At 42.5% G+C, this 19,381-nt stretch overlaps 1 protein-coding gene across 2 annotated transcripts in view; it reads left to right on the top strand.

The window, feature by feature from the left end:
- The first annotated feature begins 2,185 nt into the window (after positions 1-2,185).
- Positions 2,186-19,381, top strand: part of LOC1272320 (uncharacterized) — a 28,893-nt gene continuing 11,697 nt past the window's right edge. Inside the window, exons 1-2 of one of the 2 annotated variants that reach the window (XM_061650373.1) lie at positions 2,186-2,463; positions 3,064-3,278. The gene's annotated coding sequence lies outside the window, so the exon portion shown is untranslated. The remainder of the gene's footprint in view (positions 2,464-3,063; positions 3,279-19,381) is intronic. The other variant, XM_061650371.1, reaches the window with a different exon arrangement.

Here is a 19,381-nt window from a genome sequence, read left to right as displayed (position 1 = left end):
GGCAATAAATCATCGAACTGTTTTATTGTCCTGGTGCCGGTTTGTAGATCGATTCCATTTCGCCGGCAGAATCCGGCCGAAGGACTTTCTTGCCAAAGAAACAAGAAAACGAAACGAAGAAAAAAAACGACACAAATGTTCCCGTCACGGGAGCCTGGGAGTGGAATTGAAAAGCGGAAGCACCAGTCAATGCGGCCAATTTTTAGAGCGACACAATCCCTCTGCGTAGGACACTTTCGTTCGTTCAAGCCTTGTGTGTGTGTGTGGCAGTAATAAACGCGCCACTTCAGCACACTCCCGCAGGACCGTTCGATGCGTCGTCTTCTTAATGTGTATTTTTTTTTTACTTTCGGGGATTTTTCGGGACCGATAACGAGATTGTCGGTAGCGACACACACACACACACACACAGTGGGACACGTGGCGCACGCGAAACGCGACCGAAGGTAGGTGCAAACGTTATGTGTACAGATCCCACCCAACCGCAACTGTCCTTAAGCTAATGTAATTATTTCCCTACTGTATGGCGATGCACGGTCCGCGAACGGTCGCACTGAGCAGTTGTGGGTTGTGGATTTGAATGATTTTTGACGCGTGCCGTCGATCTTGATATCCCTTGTGCCGTATCCGCCGCAGGAGCTGAAGCGCTCTTAAAAAGGGAGGGCAGCAGCTAGCTTCAGAAAAAAAAAGAAAATAAAAAAGGACAATTCCTTCCAAATGAGCAGCGAGTGACGGGCTAGGAGGCTAGGGCGAGGCAAGTTTAAACAGTTTTTAACTGCACCCATTTGCGCAGCAGCGTTCGGTTCGTGCGCATTCAGCAGAGTGCCTCGGCGGTGCGCTGTGCTGTCCGGGTTGGCACGCCTTTTTAGCATTTTTGTTGTTGTGTTGTTGCTGTTGTTGTTCGGGAAGGGTCGCGTGCGTGTGAAAAAGTGCACCGGAGGACGCAGCTAGCAACCTTTGCCAGTGCGCGGCTGTTCGGTCGGCCGATTATCCTGGAAATTAAATTTTATGCGGTTCCATAAGCGGGTCCGCCAGAAGTCCGTTTTGGCGTCCGGGGTGGTCCGGGAGCAGGGGCACAGCGGATTTGCTACATGGCAGTATGTCTGGGTTTGTGCCGGTTTCATGTCACAGCTGATCTGCTAATGAAGCTTGTCGGCACGTTCGCCGGGTCATTGCTGGTAGCTGGATGCCATTTGCCGGGAGTGGTCGCGTTTTCCCAGGCTTTTACACCAGATATTGCAAAGGGGGAAAGCGGACAAGCAAAGCAGAAGAGTCTGGAATGGTTTTTGATCTAAAAAACTGAAGAAAAAAAAAATAGTTGAAATTGAGCTTACTCACCACGATTCGTCGTTTCGAAAGATGAACAAGATGTCCGGAATAGGAACTTTTTCAACTGTAGGAGATCACGTAGATGAGATCTCTTTTCTTCTTTTGGCTCCGCTAGACATCATGTAACTATGTCTTGGGCTGATTCCAAAAAATGTCAATCTCAATTATTTGATTCGGCTAAGATGTCAACACGATTATCGCCCAGCGCCTAGACCACCGCGAAGTTACTGTAGCTCCATAGAGTTTAGATGCTCACTCCGTAATCAAAACCTTTCGTGATCTTTCACAACATAAAATATCGCGAATTACATCGTGAATATCTGGAAATAACACATCAATCGATTAATTTTGCGATCATCAGTTCTGCTGATCCATCGCTTTATTACATTCTGCACAATCTCCAAAAGTGAAATCCGAAAGCGAACGTCACCATAGAAGCTAATTCCAGCTAATTCCAGGGAATTTATAACGCCAATAATATGCACTTTGCAATTAAAAAAAGCAAAACACCACACACACACACAAACGGAACGAAAGGACAATACGAGAAAAAAAACTACACCAACAAAAGCGCCAGCGCCCTCGATTGCCGTGCGCTGCGCTGGGATAGAGCGAGACGAGGCAGCATCGTTCGACTCGCTCTGGTCAGAATCTGGAGGGCGGACGGGCTTGCGCTGTCGGTGGTGCGTGCGAGCGAGCACGAACGAGCGCGGACTGAGCACGTGCCACCGCATCGGTGTGCCTTGGTGCGACCGAACACGCCAGTCCATTGCGCTACGCTGGCGGGGAAATTCCAGATACATCTCGCCTGACACTCGCGCCCAAGCTGCTGCTTGGTTAGCTCCGTTAGTGTCAAGCGAGAGCGAAAGAGAGCAGTGCTTATCAAGCACAGTTTGAAGGGAAAGAAGAAGGCACAGTGTGTGCCAGTGTGCCGTGGACCGGAGTACCGGGCCCGTTTGCCGACGCAGCCAGCGCAAGTTCTGTGCCGATTGTCGCGCGAACCGGACGTGCCTGCCCCGTTTGAATAGCCCCAGAAGTAGCCGGAATTTTGAGCGAAGAAGTTATTGTCGTGTGGTGCGCGATTAGTGTAAGTGTGCTAGCGTGTGTTGCCTGGTGGTAGCAGTTGCAGTTGCGGTGTGTGAATTTCCGTGAATTCCCTCAGCAAAAGCAAAACAAAACGAGAACGAGTGGGAATGCGAATTTCCAACGTGTTGCGAAAGCTTTGGCACGCCGGACAGCAGCTTCTACCATCAAACTGATTGCGAGGCGAAAAACATGATCATCAAACGCTCTAACGTCAATCAACCTACGAATCTACGAATCTTCTAACAGTGCCTTCTGACGTTAAAATTTGGCGCCACTGGGCCTGAACAAAAAGGGATCAACATTAGTGTGTGCACAGTCCCAATTGTCATCCAGTCTGGTGGGATGATATTGGAGGAAATGTGATTTTTGTTGTCCATGGACTTTTCATCGAATTTCATCGAATTAGCTGCTTTCTGGCGGTTTGTCTAAACGCACTGCAATGGAGAAGCTTTGGAACTTCCTAATTTCTGCTTCTTGTAGCGATATTAGCCCTACAGCTTAGTTCAGGCTTAAACTCCGCATCAGCAGTGGATGTCAAGTAACGATCATCCTGTACAGAAAGTTTGTTCGTAAACCGTATTCCACGTGTTGGTTGTGATATTCGTTAGAATGAAACAATTCATTTCCCTCTTTTTCATCCATCAACAGCTATAACAGAAAGTGTATAACGTGAGTGGTAGTGGTGTGTGTGTGTGTGGTGATACGAAGCGTCTACTCTAGGAAGTGATCCTGCACAGCACGTGTTTAGGTTGGAATCCGTGCAGGATTCTTGGGTTGTTGAAGAGATCGTGCTAAAACTAGAACGTACACGGGAGCGTACGTAACCCAGCCGCAAGATAGTTGCCAACAGTCAGCAGTTATATGTAAGTTTCCATCGTCATATTTCTGTCGGTGCCTTTAATTATCTACTTGAATACTTTACTGGATGAGTTTATTGCTTGAGTTCAAGAAGGATCTGATGTATTTTTTTTATTCAGGAGGAACGGTCCGAAAAGGCCGTATTGCTTAAGAGTAGAGTAGGATCTGATGTAAAATGTAAGAAAGTATAATTGATATTTTAGAGGAAATAAGACGATCCTATGTTCGGAAGTGGTGATCTTCTCAAATAGTGCTTCAGGTAACTTGCATTCTCAGGCATTTGCCGCTCCGTTCCTGTCCTGTGCCGGCTTGCAAATCTTTCTACCATGAAGCGGAAAGGAAAGAGGAAGGCAACAAAAAACATCCCGGAAGCATTGACATTTCGGGTCCATTTAAAGGTGTGCTTGAAGAGTCGGGGGATGGTTGGGAAGAGTCGGGAAAACACTTTAGTGAGATTGAAACTCTCCGAAACAACTCTCAACACTACCGCAAAGGTTGACAGCAAGGAAGCAAAAAAAAAACAAAAGAAAAAACCCCGAAAAGGACATGGTCCACTCGCCAACGGACACACAAACACACCGATCCATCATCCATGGTGTATTAAAATTCAATTAAAACTCCAGCGCTTCCCGCTTGGTGTGGGTCATTTCGGTAGCGAACAATTTTTGGGTCGATTTCCTCCCGCCTAAAATGCAATTTATATTCCCAAAGGAGAGAAAGGGGACTGCTTTGCTCCTGGGCTGGTTTTGCACCGCTGCCGGTACGGGGAGATCCAGAGGTGTCCCTTCAGCGTTCGGTAGTGGCCATTTTTACGGCGGTTTAATTTTTGAATTACGTTCAATTATCCACGCCGTTCCGTGTGTTCGTCCCATGCCTTTGGCGCTGTTATGCAAGATACGGTAGAGTTGCAAAGGAACCGTCACCCACTCACAGCTCCTCGAGTTCATGTGTGTGTGTGTGTGTGCGTGTTGTTTGAATTATCCTTCCCCTTCCTAAGTCCACTCTGGACTCTAGGGGGAAGCAAGAAGCGTAGGGATCCTGATTGATGGGTTTTCCTCCGGTTTGAATGAGCTAATGCGTGCGCCCAGACAAGAGGGATGGGAAGGGCGACACGTGCCTTGGAAGAAAAAAGTTTGCCTACTAGCAGCAGGTACGGGGTTGAACTCGGACAAGGGTAAGGACACTCAAGGGGAAGGAAATCCTGAAGAGAGTTAACTTTTTGCGTGACACAAGTCGTGTTTTTCATAAAATTGTACAAATACGTTATAAATAATATCTTTGACAAGCTGCCTGGATTGCCCTGTTCTCCTCCTTTTAGCGGTTGAACCAAAGAACCAAGCGCGAATTGCACTAATCAACAGTGCAAAAATTGAACAAAAATTTAATTCACCCTAAAAATCAGAATTATCCAGAAATGGAGCTGGTTCTAGTTACGTTCAGTTCAAAGCTGGAAATGTTCACCCTCTTTTTACGAGGGTTGCGATGACGTTGCCGCCCCCCCCTCCCCCTCCTTTTTGTCTGGCCAGTTCGATAGAAGTCGGAGTCGAATTTTAATTGGATTTGCTAGATTTCATCAATCTCGGAGTGGAAAGCGAGACGCTGCTTTTCTTTTTGCCATTATCAACTGATTGTTTTTTTTGTTAATTATTGCGGCTGAAAGTATTGAAGTGTTATGTTTTTTTTGCAAAAAGAGGATTATGCTTCCTTTCGAGAGAAGAGACAAAGAGAGTGGCAGATTTTTGGCGTTTAGTGCACGTGCATTGCAGAAGTTTCTCGCAGCTCCAATTGGTCCTTCGAACAGGATTTTTTTTTTATTTTTTATTCCCTCAATTTGAAGACAATTGTTCATGGGTCCATATTGTTGACACATTGTGTTCTCCACCAAAACTATTGCATAATTGTTACGTAGGCTTCGTGGAGATGAAGTTTCTTGGCATCCAATGTCCAAACGGTAATGACATGTGTGAAGGTATGGAATTAGAAATCGCAGTCCCGGGGCACACAAACATCAAACCCCCGTATGAACGATGTCCGACGTCAATTTGTCCCGCTTGGTCCAGACGAGGCATGATAAAGTGAGCCGGGACCTCGAAAGTCTTGTCGGTGCGTCATCCGTCGGTGTGGAATTTCAAACTTCAACCCGCGCCATAAACTGGGGACCATCCCCTTTCGGTTGGCACCAGATCGCACGATTGACAATGATCCAACCCCTGTGGCCGGGCCGGAACGGGCTCTACCTGTAGAAAAGCTGGTAAAATGCATCTGGACACTCTCTTGGTGGTATGAAAGCGTTTTCCCGCTTCGCATTAGCCTGTGTGTTGCATTAGTTTTTGTGGAGTATCCTGTTTGGTGCATCCTACCATCCTACCTGGTTGCAATTCGAGATGCGCTACCGTGAGTCAGAGTGCGTATGTTCCCCCGGTGCGAGAGTTTGCCGAGCTGGGCGGCTGTGGTTTCCAGCATGCAAACGCATGCAAACAATGCCCCGTGTCATATTGCCCGACGTGACGGATCCAAAAAGTGGTCCTACCGCTGCTCCCCCAGGAAGATAAAATGGTCCGCGATAACCGACTCGCTTTTATTTGCGGGACTTAACTACGGCCCTGTCGTGTGCGGACCCTTTGTTTTTTTTTGTTACCACCCATACCAACCTCCTTCCCCAACCTACTCTAACCCTTTGCCAGCCGGTACAACCGGGCCGGTGCGTTGTGGGTTTTGCTGAGTTTGGCTCCTCCGGGCTCTAATTTCCACCGGACTGACGACGACGGCGGCGACAACGACGACCGTTAAGTGGCCTGTCAGTGTTGTCAGCGTGGGCTTGGTCACCATTTTAGAATGCAGATTGTGCACTGCCGTTCAGGTGGTGCCAAAACTAACTTAAAAAAAAAACGAGCTAACACGTAAGGGGAAAGTTTGGGAGCTGCGGGTAAGCAAAAAAAAAAAAAAGAAAAATACTGGTAGGTTTATCGACCACGCTGTTCCAAAAGTTTGTCTCTGTATGTCGATGACGATGGGTGTTTCGCCGGGAGAGATTTGTAACTGTCCAGGATTAATAAATCGGTAAAATCATGTTAGCGGTTTTATTTTTTTTTATGGCTTCACTTTGAGCTGGTATGGAATAAAAGAAGACAAGTCTTGTTAATATTTCAATCAAAGTAAACTGAGAGCATTTCAACAAATCTATTCTAGTTTGACTGCTATACTTCATGTATATTATATTTATTTCCTCGCAAGTGGCAATGTTGTTATTCTCTTGCTAATTCGAATATAAATTAAAATGCACAGGAACATCTTTCAGATAATAATACATAAATACTACAAAATATAAGCCAAATAAAAAGTGTGTTTCTAATAAAAAGATCCTAAGACTGTGCAGCGTCAAACAATATATGTTTTGAATCTAGAAATGTGGCTTTGTGGAATGTGCGGTGCATCACTCTCTTTGATGATTCATTGATTTTTCTATAAATAAAAATAAACGTTTGTATTTACGTCTGTATGTACAGTTATGCATCGCACTATAACTACTCCTCAGGCGTATAAAAAGTAATTTTTAACATCTTTTTTTATAGATTCTATTGTTAATTAGGCTCTTTTCTGGGTTGTACAAGACTTGTATAGTTGTATACTGGGTTGTACAAGACTTGTTGTTGTATAAGCCTATGAACTTAACGTTCCGGTAACTACTGCCACAATGTTGCGGTTAAAACGGAAAAACAGCTGTACGTCAAGAAGAAGAAGATACTTAACATGCCAAATTCGTTTAAAAAAAATTATGGTGCACTGCAAAATAAAATTAATGCAATAAATGACTGCAGAAATAAAGGCAATAAAAATTCAAATGCATCATTAACCCTGGAAAGCTATATCCAATGAAACTAAACAGTTTAGTGTATTTTACAAGCTGATAATTGAAGAGTGCTTTTTGTGTCAGAGTCACTCAATTAGCCATCTTGTTGTTGTTTTCGTTGCGTTTGATTTTTTTCTATCTTAAAGGCTTCATTATTGCTTAAATTTTAGGCAAAATATTACATGTCAAGTGTAAAAATGATATCTAGCACAAATACTAAAGAAAATAGTAAAATCGCTTAATAATATCTGTTTACTTTGCGCATGACATTTTATACGCTGTGGGCTGCTACAGTATCTTTTAACCTCAGTGAGATAAACTCGTTTCATGATATTCCGTTGAAGCTGTACATTTTTTTACGAAGACGACTACGTATATTTTGTGTCGGTGGAAAATTAAATCGAAATCATCGGAAGTTAAGTCTGAAGGAATAAAATTGATAACTACGAATCCTACCAAAACTTAACGAATATAGGCATATTGCAACCGATGCACAAAATATATTTGTTTGAAGTCGCAGTGCTTTTTCACTATCACAATTATGAAAATAATTTATGAATTGATTTTTGGTGAGAAAATAACCAGAAAAACGTGATTTTTAAATGATTTCCGTATTTGATAATCTATATCCCCAGCGTATGAATTTTCATACGTCAAGTATCTCAATATCTAAAGAATTCCAAACCAAAAAAAAAAAAATTGTTCCGCCCACCGTGTTGACACCCGTGTGTAATATAATGTTTCATAACATTTGGATCAATTTTTTGTACAATCGAGATGAAACTATTCTTTAACATCCTATGCGAGTAACTTATCTAAATCGATACATTTTAAAGATTGCTAGATCAGAGGTTTTGTTTACTCTGACTGGAGTTTCTCATCACAAAAAATAGGAAAATCGAGGTTCATCAATTTTCCTTTTTTTACATGCAGCGTACAGGAATGGCTCAAACGTACTAGCAAAGCTCGAACTAAAATTATTCCATTGATTCTTGAATGATTCAATGATTAAAACTGAAACATGCCTCTCATGGGCTGAAACCTTGAATGGATCGAGTGCCTTATACTCAAGACTGTTTGTCCAGTTCTATGAGTAAACCAATCAACTTATAGGCTAATGAGTAGCTATGGCAGATCTAGACGACTATTACGCCAAATAAGAAGTAACCACGCTATGGGATAACATTTTGGAACAGGTTTTGTACTCCTTTTTTATGTAAAATAATATAAATTAGTAGATCGTAAGTTTGCTTTTCAACTGTTCCCTAATATTCAACTGTTTATAATATTCAAAAAAATCTTCATACTTTTTTAACTTCATTATTTTCTTGCAATTCAATGTAGTTTATGGATTTAGTGCCATTTTTATTATTTATGTCATTCAGTTCTGGTTTGATAACATCAATGAATGCAGCAAGGTTTATATCGTACGATTCAATTATTTCTAACCACATTTTCTAATAAGCTTCAATGTTTTTGCAGTTTTTAAATTTGTTTTCCATTGCTTTTGTAATTCCATATTAAAAGTAATTAGGATTGATAACCAATTTGTAATTATGTTTGAATTTTTGTTCTTTGGTACTGATTTTCTCGTTTATTAGTAAATACAGGTGTCCCCCGAGATACGACTGTGTTTGGGATCGAAAAATTGTCCCAAAGCAAGGTGTAAGTCGAAATAGTCGTATGACAAATATCTGTGAACATAAAGTTTATAACCGAAATTGTGGAGCCCAATCTATGATATCGTGTATTTTATTTAAAATAATAGGGCCCTTTCCGTTTTAAGTTCGGAGGCTGAAATTTCAGCCTGTCAGCTGTTTGCATTGTATAGCAGTTTTCGAGCAGCTATCTAAGTGGGTATAATATACAGGTGGGCTTATCCCAAGGTGTATGGATTTAGAAGGCTGATTTTTATCGCTTCTGTTTAGGAGTGAAGATTTTAAGAGTGTTTTGAGTATTCGTCAAACCTCAAGAATGCTTGTTTGAACAAAAGTTTTCACCCATTGCTGTGATTCTGGATTCTATCACCTGATCTCTTTAATGCACCTTGGGATAAGTGTAAACACCACCTTGTTTTGCCATTTTTCGAGGAGGTACTCGAATCTAATTCTAGCTTTAAGGCTAGAATATTATAGACTGAAAATTGCAGGCTAGTTTTGTGTGTGATTTTGTGTGGAGTGTTTGTATGATTTCAGCCTCCAACTGTCAAACTCCTTACAAAAAATTGACTAGAATCGTGAAGGGCCCCTATGTTGGATAATGTATTAATTTTCCTCCAAAAGCCGTTTACACGATATAGATATTTAAGATCGGGTAGTTGTGGAATCTTTGGAAATGTGTGTGTAACGGTTTACAGCACAGAAATTAAAGAAATATACATGCATTTCTTCTCAATGACAACTTTTAACTGTCAAAATCAAAATCGTCGTATCTGCGAATCGTCGTATCTGCGAATCGTCGTATCTGCGAATCGTCGTAACTCGAGGGGACGCCTGTAGTTCAAGGTTCTTTGTTATGAGCTGAGTTGACTAGAATTAATATTTTGCCATACTGTGTTCCATTTCAATGCTGAACTTTTTTTTTTGTAATTGATGGAGATGGATGAATGTTTATGTGTATCATTTAATGTATTTCATTTGCTGTTGGGTTTTCTACCATGCGTTCTGTTAGATATGTACATTCTATTGTTACAGTTTCGGGACATGGATAGTTTTTGGGGACTAATTAAATATTAGGGGAATTTTATCTTTTGATTATAATTCTGGATATGACAGGCGTACACTGTTGTTCTTTTAAATATCTGTTCGTTATCAATGATGGTAGCTTTGATTTTGGTATCAGTAAATTTAATCCCCCTCTAGATCAGGGAAGGACAAACTGATTCATGCTTACTCTTAACTACTCGGATTGCATATTATTTTCTTTTTTTTTTTGTTTTTTTTTGTTTTAATTTATTAAAGCTACACAACAAATACTATTTTCACAATTACAACACGGCATTAAACGTCAATCGGCACAATACTTAAGCGTCAATTTATGTGTTTTTCTTTGTATATTTACCGATTTTTACCAGTAACGTTATTGTGTCCGATCGCGTCTAGAACTAGTGCCACTGTAGAGCGTGCCCTTTACTCTAACCACTGCACCGTCGAGGCCGGCTCGATTTGTTGCGTTAAAATTTGATACGCTTTTCGCTTGTGCTCCATCAATTGTAGATTAGCACTCACAGCAAAGGCAAAGGTAAAAACGATCAAAAGGCTTCCTCAAATGTGAGTTATTCAGGGATATGTGTGTTTTGTGAGTATGTGAGTGTGTGTGTCTGTATCCTAGGATAGGTTTTCCTAATTGTCTAATCCATCCATGCCTCACAGCCGGTTGTGGTCGGCGATGGTCCCATGGTATCGCATATCGTTCTCGCTCGCCCTCCAGAATTTCGCAGCTAATGAAGGCAATGTAAGTGCAATTAGTGAGGCTCCTCGTGTGTGTGTGTGTTTGTGTGCGGGGGAAAACAGCATCCGGTAATGATAATCCTCCCGCTGGGATGCGTGGAGATCCTTGTACGGGCGCATTTCTCACGGCGAGGAGAGGACGTCGATTAACCGATATGCTCGCCCGGGGGCCACAAAAAAGGAGGCAAACCCTGGCGGTGGTACATCTCGCGGCACGCGCGTTGTATTGGGGGATAATTAATGTTTAATGGTGTAACCTCGAGCACTCCTTTGGCTCTCGCGCTGGGGGTAGCGCTGCGTGCGGGCGTCTTCCAGCAATTCACCCGCACACACACGCGCACCCTCTGCACACTAAAAAAGTGATGGCCGCACGGTTTCTAAATGAAAAGGTATCCTTAATTCACCCACAGGATGGTAAGCGTAACTGTGGGGATCGTTTTGCTGCTTGCTGATGGCGTGTGTGTTGAAGCCCACCGCAAAGTAAAAGCGCAATCAGAATTCATCAAGGCGACCGAAAAACACAAATGAAACCCTCCATCTCGCCATCCCGCCGCGTATCGCAATTATCCTGTTTTGATGTGCTTTGCGAGAGGGTGAATTTGGCACCGTTTGCAGCGAGGGAGCAGAAATGGTCGAGCAGAAGAATGTATCCCTTCCACCAAGGGGGGGGGGGGGGGGGGGGGCATGGCTTGCTGGTTCTGGGTCTTACGTCGCTTGCCAAAGCTCTGGCTCCCGTGCTCTCCAAACAAGCGGTTTGGTTCGGTCGCGTGTTCGACGGCAATTATGTCCGCACAGTCCCGTGAACGTCCGAGCAGGGAGCGGATTCTTCCACCTGCAAGACGCGCACACATACACACACACACACACACACACACTTACATATCCGAAAGGGCAAATATTTATCCGTGCGATCTCTCACAGTGCTCTTCGCCCTCCCCGTCTCGTTGGCGCTTAAGACTTGGCCCCGTAACGAGCCCGATTAGTGCACATGTCCTGGGGAAAGGTCCTTTCAAAATGCTGCGCCAATCTTCTGCGGCCCTCCCCCCAGACAGCGTTGCGTGCCGGCAGCCAAACGTGTCACATTATCGGTTCGTCGCCCGGGCACCTAACGCGGCCTGGCGCGAGGGTGCTCGAAGCCTCCGGAACAAGGCGTCCCAGGTAAGCAACAGTCGTAAAACAATCGTCGTCGTACGCGCTTACCGTCCGGGCGGTTTTGTTGTGGAATGGTTGACAAATTTATGCGCTTCGCTCGTTTGTGTGCCCGATGGAGTGGCTTGTGTTGTGTCGGCAGTGGGCTAATTAAATAAGGGGAAACTGTGTAACCTTCTTCCGGGAGCGGCTACCATCGCAGCATACCCTCAACCGCCCAAGCCTTTGGGGGGTGTACATTTTTACGTGTGCCACCGAAAATTGCCAATTCGAGAGCCAAGGGTGTGTGTGTTTGCTTTTTGCCTACCGCTGTTAAATGCTGCCGGGTGGTTCCGGTCAAAACATGGCAGGGTGTGTGTGTGTGTGTGTGTGTGTATTTTTTATGCGTCTTTTTCCGTCCAACCACTTCGGCTGGTGTGTGGTGGAAATTTATATCACATCAAAATCCAACTACAAACAAACAAGCCAACTTAGCTAGCAACTGTCGTTGGGCATGAAATGCGCTTTTATTTGGTGGAAAGGAAGGAGGAATCTGTTCCGGTGGTGGTGGGTTCTTTATTTTACCACCACTTTCGCAAACGGACTGTGCACGACCGAAGTGTGTCATGCAGTTATCATAATTTGAATATCGTACATACGTTCGCGTGTAAGAATGTTGCAATGAGTGCAGAGCGGAGGAGTGCTCGAGAGAAGGCTGTCTGTGAGTTGCTGGGCTCTTATCGCGCGCAACCTTCTGCGCGGTTGCATCGTCTCTGCGTCTCTGCGAGATATTTTAAGCGTTTTGTCAACTGACACGCAAACAGATACGGGTGATGTTTTATGGTGCGCTACTTTTATCATTTGATGTGACTGAATCTCAGCTCTTGCCTCAGTACTTTTATGTAAGGTGCCATTATCCGGGGTGGTGGGTCGCTGATCTGCTGCCCAAGAATAAATTTAGCAACCGCCAGTACCTGCTTGATGACGTTGCAAGCCTGCACGTCCGATGGAAGCAATGGGGAAGTTTCATGCTGAAACTCTGTCATGACCATTACAGGGCTTTCATAGCTTATTCGTTATTGTAAATTAGTTATCGGTGTTCGCTAAATTTCCCTCAATTAGACATTGTCATCTCTTGTCTAACGTTGTAAAGAATGCAACTGTCATTGTCAAGTTTGAATCCAGCGTACTCAGGATTATCGTTGGCTTTATTGTGTAGGATCCATACAGGGTTTTCCAATTGAGTTTAGACTAGCCGCATACTTTTTTTGAATAGTCGCAATAGATTCTTGACTAGCATCCTCTATTTTTGATTACGATCAATGGATTATTGACTAGGAGCAATTGATTTCAGCAGGTCCCTGCTTGACAGCCTAAGAGCGTCGCGTTTATATCACCCGGTGTGACAGATCGACTTGAATAATAATCTGTGGATAATACTTAATTTCATTCGCACATTAGTTTAAAGCGTTTGTTTTACTGCTATATATCATCCACAAAATAAGATATATTTTATCTGATAGGTTTTTGGTGCTATTGTTTTGATTTTATGAATGCACAATACAACACAAAAGCACTTAACGGCTGAATTGAAATATGCAGTAGTGAACCCACAGGCATAAACTAACCAAAAGCTAGATTAAGCAAGTTTTTCAGAGTGACCATTTATAGTTGTATCGATTTTCGATCAAATATCGGTTTACAATTGAGCACACTAAAACTCAGTTTTTCTAACCAAAAATCAAATATTTTTCTAAGTATTGATCGTTTAACCATAAAATTGGAATTTAATAAAATTTATGAGTGAATAAAAAGTTGTTTTTACTGAAAATTACCGAATTTGCTTTAGATTTCCTACCGATAACCTCTAAAAACAATCTGGTCACTCCGCGCCAGCAACCGGTCTGCTGAAATCAATTGCTCATAGTCAATAATCCATTGCTCGTAATCAAAAATAGAGGATGCTAGTCAAGAATCTATTGCGACTATTCAAAAAAAGTATGCGGCTAGTCTAAACTCAATTGGAAAACCCTGTAAAGCAACAAAGGAATTGTTTGGGTGGTATGTTAATAACTGTAATAAATAACTGTAAAATAACAAAATTTTATGAGAAGTTTTTAAGATACTTCAAATGTATACACAGACAGTCGTTGTCGCTCAATTTAGGCTCTAACTCACCTACTTTTATCTCTAAGGCACCAATTTTTGACAGCGTCTCATAATTTTGCCTCTAAGGTATCAATTTTTAACATTGCGCATCTGTTTTTGTCTTTAAGGCATCAATTTTTGACTCTAAGTAAATTTACTTTTGCTTTCAAATTTTAACCGAATAACTGAAACTGTATGTTGGAAAATTTTAAGTTTATATTAAGAAATGAATAATTTAATAGATAGAATTTAAAATATTCAAATTGTTATTGTTTTTTCCAAACAAATTGTTAATTGTTTTGGAAACATTAATTTTTTTTTTTTTTTTTTTTTTTTTTTTTTTTCTTTGGCTCAACAACCGATGTCGGTCAAGGCCTGCCTGTACCCACTTGTGGGCTTGGCTTTCAGTGACTAATTGATTCCCCCCCATAGCAGGATAGTCAATCCTACGTATGGCGGCACGGTCTGTTTGGGGATTGAACCCATGACGGGCATGTTGTTAAGTCGTACGAGTTGACGACTGTACTACGAGACCGGCCTTAACCGGAAACATTAATAGAGTGACAAAAAAAAACAGTATATATTTCCAGGTGTACAGAATGTCCTGATAATTTACTTTTTCACAAAAAAACAATCAAATTACACGATTTTGGTATTGTTTTGGTAATCTCTAATTACAGTTGTCAAAAATCTGCTCAAATACCTTGTAACATTATAATTATTTCCACAAGAGTCAATGTTGTCAGTATACATCATTCTTGCAGGAAAACAATGCGAATGGGAAAAAAAGTTTAACTAAAATTTGACTTTAAACGCAAAGAAGACAAAATCCATGAGGATATCAAATAAAAAACTGCAAATTCCGCTCTCAATTTGTGTTAATCAGGAACAAATAGAACAAGTCTGTGAAATTAAATATCTAGGAATAATTATTGATGATAAACTTACTTTTAGTCCTCACATGGACAACGTCATAGCAAAGGTGGCCAAGAAAGTTGGGGTCATCAGTAGGTTAAACAAAGATCTCAATTTTTTTTGTTGCGAAAGTTCAATCATACAAATCTTTGATTTCACCACATTTTGATTTTTGTGCCACTGTTTCTAGGGAATCAAACCCAATTTCAAAGATTACAGCGTATATAAAATAGAGTTATGAGATTAGTTTTGGGTCTTGGTAGATACACTTCATCTGCTATTACGCTTGACATACTACATGGGATGTCAGTCAAGCAAAGAGTTGTGTAGCAGACTATGCTTTTTATTTACAAAATCCTACATGGTATATCCCCTAGATATCTTGGAGAGCAGATTGTTAGAGGAACCGACATCCACCGCTATCCTACTCCAAGAGCAAATGAGCCAAGGACGCCGCTTTACCTGTCCAGGAATGCTCAAAACTCATTACTTTACAAGTACATTTTTTTGTGTGTAAAAACTGCGCTAGAAATTTATTGTCAATTTTTGTAAACTATGAAAGTTTTACTTACACTTTATGTTTAGTTTACACTTTTAGTTTACTATTATATTTTCTTTTCAAAATTTATAAATGAGTCTTGCATTCTAATTCATAATCGCTTGATGTGCTGTATATCTACAAATTTTTCATTGAATTTGAATATATTTCTTGACTATTTCGCCACATTGGAACAAGATGTTCTTAAGACAGCCCAATATTATTAATTTAGTGGATTCTATAGGCCCAGGAAGGCCAAAAGGAACAGGATTGGATGGATTTGATAATTCAATGGACAACACATCGGCTTTTTGCTTATACCCGAACAAAAAACAAAATAATACGACCTTTCCAAAATTAATAGTGGTTCAAAAAGGCATCCAGTTTAAAAGGATTAGATACACAAATAACTTCAGCAAATACAGAATGAGTTAGTAATGGGACGCACAGAGAGGAAGGAAGTTTTTTAAGTACTTGGAGGTGACATTGACAAATATTTGTAGATTTTCGGCAGGTCTTTGGAGGGTCATAATTCTTGAAAACACTTTAGACTAGGGGTCTCCAAAATTTTCAGTTCACGGGCCCAAATGTTTATTGTATAACATATTCATTGCATTTATTTTAACCTTCACAAAGTCATTGCAGACTTCAATATAGGTTCTCTGTTCTGATATGCAGCTCGCATACATTAGTTTGGAGACGTTGGACCCTGCTTTAGACTGTTGGCCACTATCATCGCTTGATTTCTCGCTATTGTAATTGATGTTGTAGTGAATCAAAAATAACTACAATAATTTCAAACCCATCCCGTATACAATGCACATTTATTTCGTGATTAAGACCGCAAAAGACATTTCTTTAATAGATAAGAAGCTTTGGTATCATCAATGGGTCTTTGAATGTAAGCAATGATAACCAAGCAGGTATATACGACGAAGAGATAAAAGAGAGATATTCATAAGGCGAGACTTGATCGTGCCAAATCATTCCATAAGATCCATATGATAACAATGTTTACCCTAAAAAAGGACCTGAAATCTTATCGCAGTCCTCCATTGGCAGATCGCAAGACAACATATCGCACACAACAAAAAAACATTCCAACAAAACAAGGACCTTTGTAAAGACATCATTGTGAATGATGGAGATACCAACAATCCTAAGTAATCAAACAGTTTCATTCATCCACAGTGCGTGCAATGCTTTATTGGTACCTTTCTCTGCTAAAGGATCATCAGACCAGGGAAACACAAACAGAAGGAATTGGGCCGGGAACAGAACAGCGTGTCAAACAGAGCACGGATGTTGGGCAGGGTTGTGGACGGAGCCGGTGCGAAAGCGCAGCTAAGACAGACAGACAGGAATCAGCTTTCCTGTGCCCGCTTCCCCGAATCGGTAAACAAATTTAATGCTTAATTTGCTTTCCGCCTCCCGCCTATCGCCGTTTATGAATCCTCCGGTCGCGCTCGCTCCTCAGTTTGCTCTATCCTTCGATAATGTTTCCTTCCCACAGTATTTACCAAGCCCATTATCTGTTTGTTTGGGGAGACTGTGCCGCAAGAGCGCAACTTTCTCGCCCGCAGCGCATTTTTTTTGGTTCACCCCCCGTTGGCTTTATCATCATTTAATTGCAAGCCGTGGTACGATAATGTGACTCGGAGGGATGTTGTTGACTTTTTTTTTGTTTGGTTCGACTGAAGCGTTCTTTCGATATTCACTGCCTACTCCGGCACAGAAATGCTCTTTCCAACCAATTTGCCCGTCCTGCTAAAATCACGTCCAACGGCTTGGTCAGCCGGCTTCGGTGTACGTCCGATTTTCCCCGGCGATTGCAAGTTCTTCGCATAGCGTTACGGGCGCCTTTGGAAGAAGGAAATTATCATAATCTCTTTATAAATTATTCCCACTCGTGGATGCGGACTTTTCCGGCCCGTCCTACTGCCACTCTGGCCTCGCCTGTTCGCTTTCCCTTTTTCTGCTTCCCGGACTCTCCCACGGTCACTTGCCGGCTCGCCGCACGCCATTGGCTGGCGGTTGGAGTTGAAGATGGAAAAATTATGAACAAACAAATTGCTCCGCCTGTGTCACAGTGGTTCGCGCATTTTCCTGTTGCTTTTCTTTGCTTCGATGTGATTTTGTTTGTATGTTGTTGCTGCTGTTGCTTCTTCTACCAGTCTTTCGGGGAAGAATTTGGCACAAGACGTTGGCTAGATGAACCAAAAAAAAAAACCCCTCTGGCTTCGGCTTAAGTTATGGACGGGTGTGGGGCAAATCCCACGCAGAAGGTAGATTGTTTCATTCGTAATTTTTGCCCACCCCACCCAGGAATCTTTCCCTGGGTCGTGATTTATGACGTTTCTGTTGCGAATTATGCATACTTTATTAGGGATAACGCACAAGAGCTCGAGGAAATACACTTTGGACTGAGATAAGTTGTTCATGTCTTAGTTAGTTTTTTATTTCCTTGGACTCTCTTGAACTCAATCCCAGACACCCACCCCCAAGGTAGAGTAGAACGTACAATGCACTTAGATGAATTTCGGACGCACAGCTTCATTCGAGCGAGCAAAATTCAATCGATTGTGCGATGGGTTTTAAAGTGTCTCTACTATTGATGAGCCTTTTTGGTGGCTCGAGGGCTTGAGGAGAGATCGATCAAAGTTTCGTCGGATATTCTCTGATCATTGCCTGGCAGCGGATGGCAAGATCAAAATAAATTAACCACATCTAAAGGGGTCGACAAGCCAAGGTAGCGAGGGCGAGAGGCACCACTACTCGGGGGTGGAGCGGGAGCAGAACGTCCGACGCATGTAGGATTTGAGCGAAAGAATGTGTGCAGGCAGTGCCAGTTCAAAGATGGAATTTTCCATCGAGCCAAAAGTTTTCGCCCACTGCTCCAAAATGTCTATGTTTACCTTTATATTAAGTGGTTTACTGCTGCCTGGCGGGGGGTTGGGAGGTGAGTTGGAAGGGGCAGAGTAATTCGAGTTTGCCGGAGACATCCGAAGAATGTACTCGCTTTCTCCTTGGATTGGAGCTGCTCTAGATGTTGCCATGGGGTGGTGTGCTGGTTGGTATGTCTTGGCATGTCGCTGCAACCGAAGGTTAGTGTTCATGTTACGCGTTGTGTGCTAATCCCGAATGCCTTGCAGCCAATTGTGTGTGTGTGTGTGTGTGTGGAGGTGAAAGACATAGTTTCACTTTCTTTGCACTAACCCCCCTTCTTTTTATGGGTAAGGGAAGCAATCTTTACTCATCCCTTTCTCCTGAAGTCTCTTTCTTCTCCCATCCCGTGGGGTTAAATAAAGGACGAAGCGAGGATTTCGAAGCGCATACACAGAAAGGTTGCCGAGCCAATTTTCCAATTTTCAACTGGTCCGCACACCAAATCTTTGCCCGGGTAGCGTATGTAACCGGATCCGGTTCGAAGGACCAAAATCGACGCCTCATCAAATATTGAGCCCGACGGTGGTTTTCAATCATTAATTCATCCAGCCAGCCGTCCGATTGATTTATATGAATGTGTGTGTGTGTACTATGGAAAAGGATGTCTACCAAGATATTCAGTGTCGGTATGCCACGTGTGTGTGTGTGTGTGGGCTTGGCATGAAGGAAAAGGAAACTGGTATCCGCCACATGCCACATTTTAAAGAGATTATTTTTGCACTGCTTGTCCGACAACCTCGCACAATGGTGGCACATCGAGTTCGATAAAACGGAACGAGGCAAATAATTACCACCCGGAAAAACAGCTCACTAATTGATACTGTCCAGCCGGAGGACAGAGCAGGGCTAGTGAAAAAAAATGAAGCCACTCCAGCCAGCTGAGCTCGATTTGCCGGAAACAGTGCAAAGCGTCGGATTTTCCCAATTTTTGCAACCAATATCAGGACACTGAACATTGCGCAGCAGTACGAAATTGAATTGGACATGTCAACGCTCTGGCGGCCCCACATTGCTGCCACCAACTGTGTGCCGCACGCCACTTGCCTTGCCGTGGTCAATTTTCTTTCACTTTCCCATGTAGAGCACACGACACTGTTTTATGGGTGTGAGTAGCTACAACAACCCGTAACACTC

Source organism: Anopheles gambiae, chromosome X, assembly GCF_943734735.2.
Source record: "Anopheles gambiae chromosome X, idAnoGambNW_F1_1, whole genome shotgun sequence".
NCBI lineage: Eukaryota > Metazoa > Arthropoda > Insecta > Diptera > Culicidae > Anopheles > Anopheles gambiae.
Note: the sequence above shows the minus strand (reverse complement) of the source record. Positions and strands in the feature narration are given on the sequence as shown.